Source organism: Pristiophorus japonicus, unplaced genomic scaffold, assembly GCF_044704955.1.
Source record: "Pristiophorus japonicus isolate sPriJap1 unplaced genomic scaffold, sPriJap1.hap1 HAP1_SCAFFOLD_52, whole genome shotgun sequence".
Lineage (NCBI taxonomy): Eukaryota > Metazoa > Chordata > Chondrichthyes > Pristiophoridae > Pristiophorus > Pristiophorus japonicus.
In genome coordinates this window covers 4,761,468-4,771,743 of record NW_027254426.1, presented here as the reverse complement: position 1 = coordinate 4,771,743, position 10,276 = coordinate 4,761,468, and the positions used below count along the sequence as shown (strand labels likewise).

The following is a 10,276-nucleotide window of genomic DNA, read 5'->3' as shown; positions in this document are numbered from 1 at the left end:
GAGCACACAATTTGTTATGTTCCAACAATCTGTTAACGCGATATGACCCATGTCAGAAACTTGTGTTAACGTGCGATGCGTCGTCCTATGGTGTCGTGTGTGTGTTGCAGCATGTCAATGCCAAGGGTCAGTTACAGCCGGTAGCTTATGCCTCCAGAGGTCTGTCCCAGGCAGAAAGGGGCTACGGGATGATAGAAAAGGAGGCGCTCGCATGTGTATATGATGTAAAGAAAATGCACCAATAACTGTTTGGCAGAAAATTTGAGCTGGAGACAGATCACAAACCCCTAACGTCCCTTTTGGCCGACAACAAGGCCATAAATGCAAACGCATCGGTCCGCATACAGAGGTGGGCACTCACGTCAGACACCTGTGACGACACAATTCGGCACAGACCGGGCACTGAAAACTGCGCCGATGCACTCAGCAGTCTCCCACTAGCCACCACTGATGGGGCTACCGAGCATGCCGCTGAGATGGTCATGGCTGTTGAAGCTTTCGCAAGTGAAGGCTCACCTGTGACAGCCGGTCAGATTAAAGTCTGGACAAATAGAGACCCGCTATTGTCTCTAGTCAAGAAATGTGTCCTGAATGGGGACTGGGCAGCCACGTACAGGGCATGCCCTGAGGAATTTAAACCATTTCACAGGGGCAGGGATGAACTCTCGATTCAGGCCGATTGCCTACTGTGGGGAAACCGCGTAGTCATGCCCCAGATGGGCAGAGAGGTGTTCATCAGAGAACTCCACAATGAGCATCCGGGCATTGTCACGATGAAGGCAATTGCCAGGTCACACGTTTGGTGGCCAGGGATAGATGCAGATCTGGAAGTTTGTGTTCGCAGGTGCAACACGTGTGCCCAGCTGGGCAATGCACCCAGGGAAGCCCCCCTTAGCCCCTGGCCATGGCCCGCCAAGCCTTGGTCACGCATCCATGATGACTACGCAGGTCCTTTCATCGGAAAAATGTTTTTGGTTGTAGTAGACGCCCACTCCAAATGGATCGAGTGTGACATTTTAATTCAAGCACATCCTCTGCCACGATAGAAAGTCTACGGGCAATGTTCGCCGCCCACGGTCTACCGGACATCTTGGTCAGCGACAATGGCCCGTGCTTCACAAGCACTGAATTCCAGGACTTCATGGCAGGCAATGGAATTAACCATGTCAGAAAGGCACCGTTCAAGCCAGCCTCAAAAGGCCAGGCAGAACGAAAAGTGCAGATAATCAAACAGGGGATGCTCAGAATCCAAGGGGGTTCCCGACAAAGCCACTTATCACGCCTCCTGTTGGCCAATAGATCCCGACCACACTCGCTCACAGGGGTTCCACTCGAAGGGCTGCTAATGATGTGGACGCTCAATACCTGTTATCCCTTATACACCCTACCATGAAAGAAATTGTTGAGAGCAGGCGCCAATCACAATATAACTACCATGACAGGAATGCGAGGGCACGATATATTGGTGCAAACGACCCTGTTGTTGTCCACAACGACACTGCAGGGCCTAAATGGCTCGCAGGCACTGTGATTGCCAAAGAGGGCAATAGGATTCTGGTAGTTAAACTTACCAATGGACAAATCTGCCGCAAACACGTCAATCAAACAAAAAGGAGGTTCAGCAACCCCATAGAAGAAGCAGAGGAAGAACACGATATAGAGTTCACTCCAGCACAGGTGACCGAACATCGGAACCAAAGGGAGGAGAGCCCAGTCACTGTGGGCAGTCCGGATAGGCCTGAGGCACCGCAAACAGCAGACACACAGGCCAGCGCCCAACAACCGGAGCCCCAACTCAGGCGCTCTACAAGAGAGCGAAAACCACCAGAGAGACTCAACCTGTGATCCCAAAAAGACTTTGGGGTCATGTATTCAACCAGCATTGTAACACCATTTTTAAATTCAAAACCTTATAACATTGACGACATGCAGCCAACGTGCAAAAGTAAGAATTATTTTAATTACCGTTAATTAGCCCATAACCTTCTTCAGAATGAAATAAATAATAATATAATTACTGAGGAACAGTGGTATCCTCAATCATTCATTTTCTCTTTACATGTGATGAAGTTTTATCCCTATCTCATTTACACGCTGTATGAGAATGGTTTAAAATTGTAAGTGTTTATGACTCAGTTGTAAAACCATTGATTGTGTGTGTGTCTATTCTTGATAGGAGGAGCACTTGAGACCGAAGTTCCAGTTCTATATATGTATCAATAGAATCAATTTCCACCAGTTTCTTTAAACCCAATAACATAATTTATTTCTAATGGGCTGGATGGAGGAACATGATCCATGTAAAACATTGTTATCGTTTTACTTGAACTGAATGCTCATAAAATATTGGAGTGGGAACTAATTGGATAACAGCACTGCTGGCAACATTTGCGGAATAGATTCGTGCAGCCAAAACGCACAATGACAACATGGGACTGTGCGGCACCGAATACTCGGGGAAAAACAGTTAAACACTTCGTCCGTGGGTGGGCTCGAACCACCAACCTTTCGATTAACAGCCGAACGCGCTAACCCATTGCGCCACAGAGACTGATGGAAGGATGATGTGCAAGACATCCAAAACCAGGGTGTCAGTCAGTTAAAGCTTCAGATTGCTCCGACCGGGATGGAACTTGTCCACTCTCAGTTGTACTTTTCCCAAATAAATGGAGGGACATTCATTGTGGATGTGTGGAAGCAGTCTGGTCCCGCACACTGCAGACACTTCCATGTCACCGCCAACCAGCTCTCCCACAACCGGTGTGATCTACCTTCCAGCCTTCCGGTGCCTTGTCTGTGACGAAGTATTCTGATTGTCCCGAAGCAGGTATTAGATTTGAATTTCTTTTCAGCTCCTGACTGCGGATATACCTGTGATTCAACGGGAACTAAATGCTGACAGGGACAGTTGGATTCACCGTTTCTTTGCTTGGTGAAATTTCAAAGATTGAAAGCGACGCACATCAACCCCAAACCTCCCGTGAGATGGAAGCCCAGTTGCTGTTTCAAGCTTGAATGCAGGTACAAGCAGAACTTATTCAAAGAAAGTCCAAGTCCCTGAGACGCCTTATTATTTGCACCAAACTCTTTGCAAAGAGTTGAGGTTCATGTTTGGTGATCTGGGCACATCTTTCCCCAAACTACAACACTTCAAACATAACTCAATGGCTGTAAAGCGCTTTGGGGCGACATGAGTTCCTGAAAGGCGCTGCAGATATGCAAGTCCTTCTTTGCAAAAGTTCGATGCAATTTCAAAATATGCGAGCAATATCAGGGCTCCTCTGGGACCCCTCGTAAATTTCAATGAACAACTCCAAAGGGAAATCACAGCCCGAGACCAACGAACCAACTGTTTGACAAACGTGAAGATAAGGTGTAACCATGATCAAAGCATTTTTTTGTGTGTCGGATTCAGAACATAAGAACTTAAGAACTAGGAGCAGGAGTAGGCCATACGGCCCCTCGAGCCTGCTCCACCATTTAATATGATCCTGGCTGATCCGATCATGGACTCAAGTCCACATCCCTGCCCGTTGCCCATAAGCCTTATTCCCTTATCAGTGAAGAAGCTATCTCTGTCTTTAATTTATTTAATGTCGTGGCTTTCTCAGCTCTCTGAGGCAGTGAGTTTGACAGATTTACAACCCTCTGAGAGAAGAAATTCCTCCTCATCACAGATTTAAATGGGCGGCCCCTTATTCTGAGATTATGCCCCCTAGTTCTAGTCTTCCCTATCAGTGGAACCATCCTCTCTGCATCCACATTATCAAGCTCCATCATTACCTTATACGTTTCGATCAGATCACCTCTCATTCTTCTGAATTCCAATGAGTAGAGGCCCAACCTACTCAACCTTTTCTCATAAGTCGACCGCTCATCTCCAGAGTCAACCCAGTGAACCTTCTCTGAACTGCCTCCAAAGCAAGTATATCCTTTCGTAAATATTGTAAGTGTTTGTGATCCTCGCCCAATTGCCAGACGGACGGTTTGAATCGCCCCCACCTTACGAAAGTTCTAGATCCGGGAATTATTATTCAGAGTGTAAATTAAATGAGTCACGGAAAGGGATGCTTCAGTGATAAATCGTAGTATATTTATTTGGTCTAACATACACTGTCTAAAACATGCACTGCTAAACGAAATCACTGTCTCTGTGGAGAATAAAATCCCGGTTACAAACAACATACATACAGTACAGAAATGAACCTAGTAACACGCAGTAATTCCCTGGTGGATTCTAACCCCATCCCTACCAATGAATTACCCTCCCCAGAATAGCCCTGAAAAGCTTCACTTCTGAGAAAACCCTGAGCCCTTACCCCGCTGGCCTGGCATATCTGGTTACTGGCTTGGGACACTCGCGACCATGTTCACCACCATACGCAGCCCGTTTTCTTGCTCAGCTCAGCTGTGGGAAGTCACTGCCTGGTCGACAGTCTCGGTGGCTTCTTCTGCAGTACTGCGGCCCCTTCCTCTGGTACATCGATCGGTGGAGCGAGAGCGAGAGGGAGAGGGGGCTCTCTCCAGACACAAGCTGCAAGCTGCAAGCTCCAAGCTTCACACCAAGCTGCAAGCTAAAAATAAAGTGGAAAGGACCCTGTCTTTCTGGGAGTCTTGCTACCCCTATCTTTCCCGCCAATCTTTAAAACCCCTGTGTTTCTAAGCACGGGTACTTCGTCAGTAATGGGCCATCCCACCCATGCATTGGGCTGATGGCCCTTAGTCTGGGCATCTGTCTGAGCCTTTGTGTTGGGAAAGACCCAGCTCCTCCTTGGCTGGCCAGGCTGGTGGGTTCATTGTTCTGTGTCTCCTTCTCAGATGGAGGTGAGAAGTGCTTTTACAAATTAGAGTGACTTTGTCAGTGGCCCCACTTCCTGGCTGACAGCTCATTTGTCAATGGATGACTGACAGCTCTTTTGTCCCAGCTAACTGCCATGCGGTCTCTGGAGTTTTAACAAAACCAGCTTTTTCACATATCTGCGCAGGGTGTCCCCAGCACAGGGAAAATAGTCTCAGAAAAATAAAATACACAAAATATTCTCGACTGAGTCCATTCTTTAAACAGAAACTTTGTGATCTCTTCATTCTGCTCTGCTAATTATCGATCTTGCCACGTAAAAAGTGCGTTGGCATTGCAATGCATTAATGTAAAATTAATGAAAAGAAAATGCAACGTTTTATCGAGTGCAAAACATGCAGTGCCTGCATTTCAAAAAATATTGCTTTTATTCATCCTGCGGAATGCATATTGCACAGATAATCTCAGCACACATTGTGCAGGCAAAGGCAGCATTCGACAACAAAGTGATTTGTCCTCCGCTGATTTGTAGCAGATAACTGACGATTGAGCACACAATTTGATAACTAGACTTGTAGATCAAGCATCAATGAAAAAGGCAACTAAACTGCCCACCAGCACCAGGTGTCTTTCACTTGTTTGTCCCAAATTTTCAGCAGTTGGGACAACAAGAATTTAGGTTTCACTGAGATTTGAACTCAAATCACTAGATTTAAATTCAAGAGGGCTCACCATTACACCATGGAACCAACTATTCCAAAACATTTGAAACATACTTCGTCACAGACAAGGCACTGGAAGGCTGGAAGGTAGATCACACCGGTTGTGGGAGAGCTGGTTGGTGGTGACATGGAAGTGTCTGCAGTGTGCGGGACCAGACTGCTTCCACACATCCACAATGAATGTCCCACCCTTTATTTGGGAAAAGTACAACTGAGAGTGGATAAGTTCCATCCCGGTCGGAGCAATCTGAAGCTTTAACTGACTGACACCCTGGTTTTGCATGTCTTTCAGTGTGTATCTGTGTTTCAATGGTTTAGCGCATTCGGCTGGTAACTGAAAGGTGGGTAATCCAAACCCATCTCCGGGCGAAGCCTTTTAATGCTTTTCCCCGAGGATTCGGTGCCGCACAGTTCCGGGTTGTCATTGTGCATTTTGGCTTCACGAATATATTCCGCAAACATTGCAAGCTTTGCTGTTATCCAGTGAGTTCCCACGCCAATACTTTTATGAACATTCAGCACAAGTAAAACGATAAAAAAATGTTATATGGATCATGTTCCTCCATCCAGTCCAATTAAAATAAATTGTGTTATTGGGTTTAAAGGAACTGGTGAAAATTGATTCTATTGATGCATATATCGAACTTGAACGTCGGTCTCAAGTGCTCCTCCTATCAAGAATAGACACACACACAATCAATGGTTTTACAACTGAGTCATAAACACTTACAATTTCTCATACAGCATGTAAATGAGATAGGGATAAAAATGCATCACATGTAAAGAGAAAATGAATCATTAAAGATACGACAGTCCCTCAGTAACTATATGATTATTTATTTCATCCTGAAAAAGGTTATCGTTTATTTAACGGTGATTAAATGAATTCTTATTTTTTTCATATTAGCTGCATGTCGTCAATTTTATAAGGTTTTGAATTGAAAAAAGCTGTTACAGAAGTTACCGCCCTGACCTGGAATCGAAGCTGTTTTTCGGTGGCAGAAGGAGTGGTTTTACCCAATCATTTAATGGTGATTTCAAAGAATCACGTGACGTTAAATTCAGATCAAGGTTACGATGTGTTTCGGTGTGAAACAAGTGGATTGAAAAGGACAATAATGACACCAAGCATTACGATGCAGCGATGCAGCAATGCAGCGTTCCCTGGTGGTCCAGTGATTAGGATTCGGCGCTCTCACCACCGCGGCCCTGGGTCGATTTCCGGCCAGGGAAATTGCATTTCCATCAAAATTAAAACCTTAGAAGAAAGAGTTACATGCATCTCATGTGGAAAAAAATATTCATTGATTTCAACATCATTAATTAATCCATTGTAGAACTTCAATCATTTAATTTGCCCTGAGTATGTGAGGAACTTTTATCCCGACCTCATTGTATTTTAGGAGCATGGTCCAGCCCCGGTATCTCCACCTGTGAAAGTAGGAAACTGCTGGAAATACACAACAGGACGGGTAGCCTTTGACAAACAATTAAACCCAGGTTACAGACTCTCTTCCTTCTCCTGCCCTTTGCGGGACACTTGTTCCCCTTTAATTTTACAGACTGACTGAGTTCACTAACCGCGGGGAGAGAGTAGGTGTCTCCGCGGCCCCACTGTGCTAACATGGAAGATAACACGATGGGGATGTGGGGTGGTGGGTGGGGATCAGTGACATGTTTGTGTAAAGGGCAGCGGAGGAGAAGGATTGACAGCTGTCAGTGAGGGACAGAAGTTGTTTAAGGTGAGCCAATACATTCCCGATCAGCACAGAAGGCATTCACTGGTCAGCTGCCCTCTGCTGTACTTCTGGTCAGAGCGGTTTCCGCAGTGGAGCCGTTATCACGTTTGCTTTCCACGTGAAAGGATCCCGTGCAGGAAGATTATGTTTAAACTTGCTGTGGATGAACAGTCATGGGCGAGTTTATTCTCCTGTCAAAAGAGCGACAGTGGCTTCTCCCTTATTCTTTAATTGCTCTTTATTTCACTTCACTAAATAGATATATTTGAGTGAGAGAAATTGTTCCAGAGTGTCGCACACTTCATCTTTTGTTCCCTTTTAAACACATAAAATGAGGCCGGGGAATAAATACAGAAAACAAAGCAGAGGGATACAGACAAGAGGAAGAGAGAAGGGGAAATACTGTCCCCACCCAGAACTAATGCAGAAACTCCTCTGCTGCGCTCGGGGTGGCCACCCGCAGCCTGTATACACTAACGTCCCAACTGCTCATTGACTGTCGGAGTGGGACCGTTCGGCGCTTCAGAAGGCAGGTCGAAAAAGCAAAGTCACTGATTCAGTCCCATGTGCTTCTCTGACTGACACCGGGGAAACGGTGAGACAGATTTTGGAGCATCGGTCTGGTTATTGTGAAACAGCAAAGAAAGTATGAAGTCTGGAATTAAGTTATTTACTGTGTATCCTGCTCGTTTCGTGGTTAGGCATTCACAGAGGGAGCCAGAGATTGGAAAGTAACTTTTTAATTCAAACTTTTTTCAAATAATTACATACAATTAATTAAACTCTGTGGGAGGTGGGGTGATTAAAACATCACCGATCGGAAAGGAATTGTCCGCAGGAAGCCTCCAACCGGAATTTTTGGGCTAATATTCCCACCCGGATTGTTTTGCAGACTTACAGTCAATACTTCAATAACTGAACTGTAATAATTTCAGGAGCTTTCATCATAGATGATATTTTACACCCTATCTGACTTAACACACTCTGAATTTTTGAAATTGGTTTAAAATGTTCATTGCTCAGAAGACAAGGAACCTGGGGTACTTTTTTCAATTTATTTCACAGCAAATATATTCTAAAATGATGTTTCGGCCCGAGCTCAAACCGGGGCCGTTTCGTGTGTGAGACAAACATGATAACCACTACACTACAGAAATCACTGCTGAACTTATTGCCCAGAGAGAAGTGTTAAGCCCGAAGGTGTAATTCTGAATCCCTTTCTGTGAAAAAATCTTTTCACAAACATTTCTCTGACCGAAGCTGCACAAGTCAAAAATGTTCCTTTCAAAGTCGTCAAACTCCCAAATTAACGCACCCCGCGAATCTTCTGGATCAGAAAGCTCGAGTTGTGCCGACTCAATCCATAAATCTGACTTTACTCACCCTGTATTTTAGGAGATTGGTTTAAAATGTTCATTGCTCATAAGACACGGAACCTGGGGCTACTTTTGTTCAATGTATTTCACAGCAAATATATTCTAAAATAAAGCACGCGCCCAGGCTCAAACCAGGGACATTTCATGTGGGAGGTGAACATGATAACGGCTACACTACGTAAACCTTTCCTTAACCCAGCCCCCGGTTCGTCATTTGTACCACAATTTAACCCAATGAGATCGGGATAAAAGTTCTTCACATGCTCATGGCAAAATAAATGGTGAAAGATTTACAAAATAAATTATATATTAATTAATGATGTTCAAGTCAATGATTCTTATTTTTTATACATGATTTGCATATAGATCTGTAAAATAAATGAACTCTTTTTTTCATAAGGTTTTGAATTAAAAGTACAACTTCCCAGGGTGGGAATTGAATCCAGGACACAACGTTGAGAGTATTGAATCCTTACCACTCGACAACCAGGGACCGTTAGACCGTTTTACTGCTGCATCGTTATAGTTCATGACATTATTGTCATTTTCAGTTCACTTGATTCACACCGAAAAAGATTGTAACTGTTGTGTATGCATGCCTGTTTACTGTGTGATGTCTGTAACACTGCTATGCAACACTGAATATTCTCTTACACTCTACACACCTTACTTACACCAGAGGATGCTGCTGCTTGAGACTGAAACGTTACCTGCAACCCAGTATATAAAGGAGCTCACAGCTTGGTGTCCTCACTCGAGGAGCTTCAAATAAATGACTACAGGTCAACACAGTTTAAGTATCATACCCTGCCTCGTGGAGTCATTACTCAAGGTACCTACATACACTACAGTAAACACCACTTGAAATCACATTCAAATGATTCACTGAATCCACCCCTTGTACCACCGCAGCACAGGTTCGATTCTTGATCAGGGAGATAATATTTACAACACAGTTTTCAAACTAATAGCCCTATATAAATGTCAATATGCAGCTAATGTGAAAAAATTAATTCATTTAATCATGTTCAATGAACCGATAACTTTCTTTTGCAGAATTAAAGAAATGATAATATGGTTACTGAGGGATAGTGGTACATAAAAACATAAGAACATAAAAATTAGGAACAGGAGTCGGCCATCTAGCCCCTCGAGCCTGCTCCGCCATTCAACAAGATCATGGTTGATCTGGCCGTGGAATCAGCTCCACTTATCCGCCCGCTCCTCATAACCCTTAATTCTCTTATTGGTTCAAAATCTATCAATCTGTGACTTGAATACATTCAATGCGCGAGCCTCAACTGCTTCCTTGGGCAGAGAATTCCACAGATTCACAACCCTCTGGAAGAAGGAATTCCTTCTCAACTCGGTTTTAAATTGGCTCCCCCGTATTTTGAGGATGTGCCCCCTAGTTCTCGTCTCCCCGACCAGTGGAAACAACCTCTCTGCCTTTATCTTGTCTATCCCTTTCATTATTTTAAATGTTTCTATAAGATCACCGCTCATCCTTCTGAACTCCAACGAGTAAAGACCCAGTCTACTCAATCTTTCATCATAAGGTAACCCCCTCATCTCCGGAATCAGCCTAGTGAATCGTCTCTGTACCCCCTCCAAAGCTAGTATATCCTTCCTGAAGTAAGG

The 10,276-nt window shown here is 44.4% G+C and overlaps 1 non-coding gene across 1 annotated transcript; it reads right to left on the bottom strand.

The window, feature by feature from the left end:
• Positions 1-2,477: 2,477 nt before the first annotated feature.
• trnan-guu (transfer RNA asparagine (anticodon GUU)) lies at positions 2,478-2,551 on the bottom strand. Its single transcript has one exon. It is a non-coding gene; the product is annotated as a tRNA-Asn (tRNA).
• Positions 2,552-10,276: the final 7,725 nt, after the last annotated feature.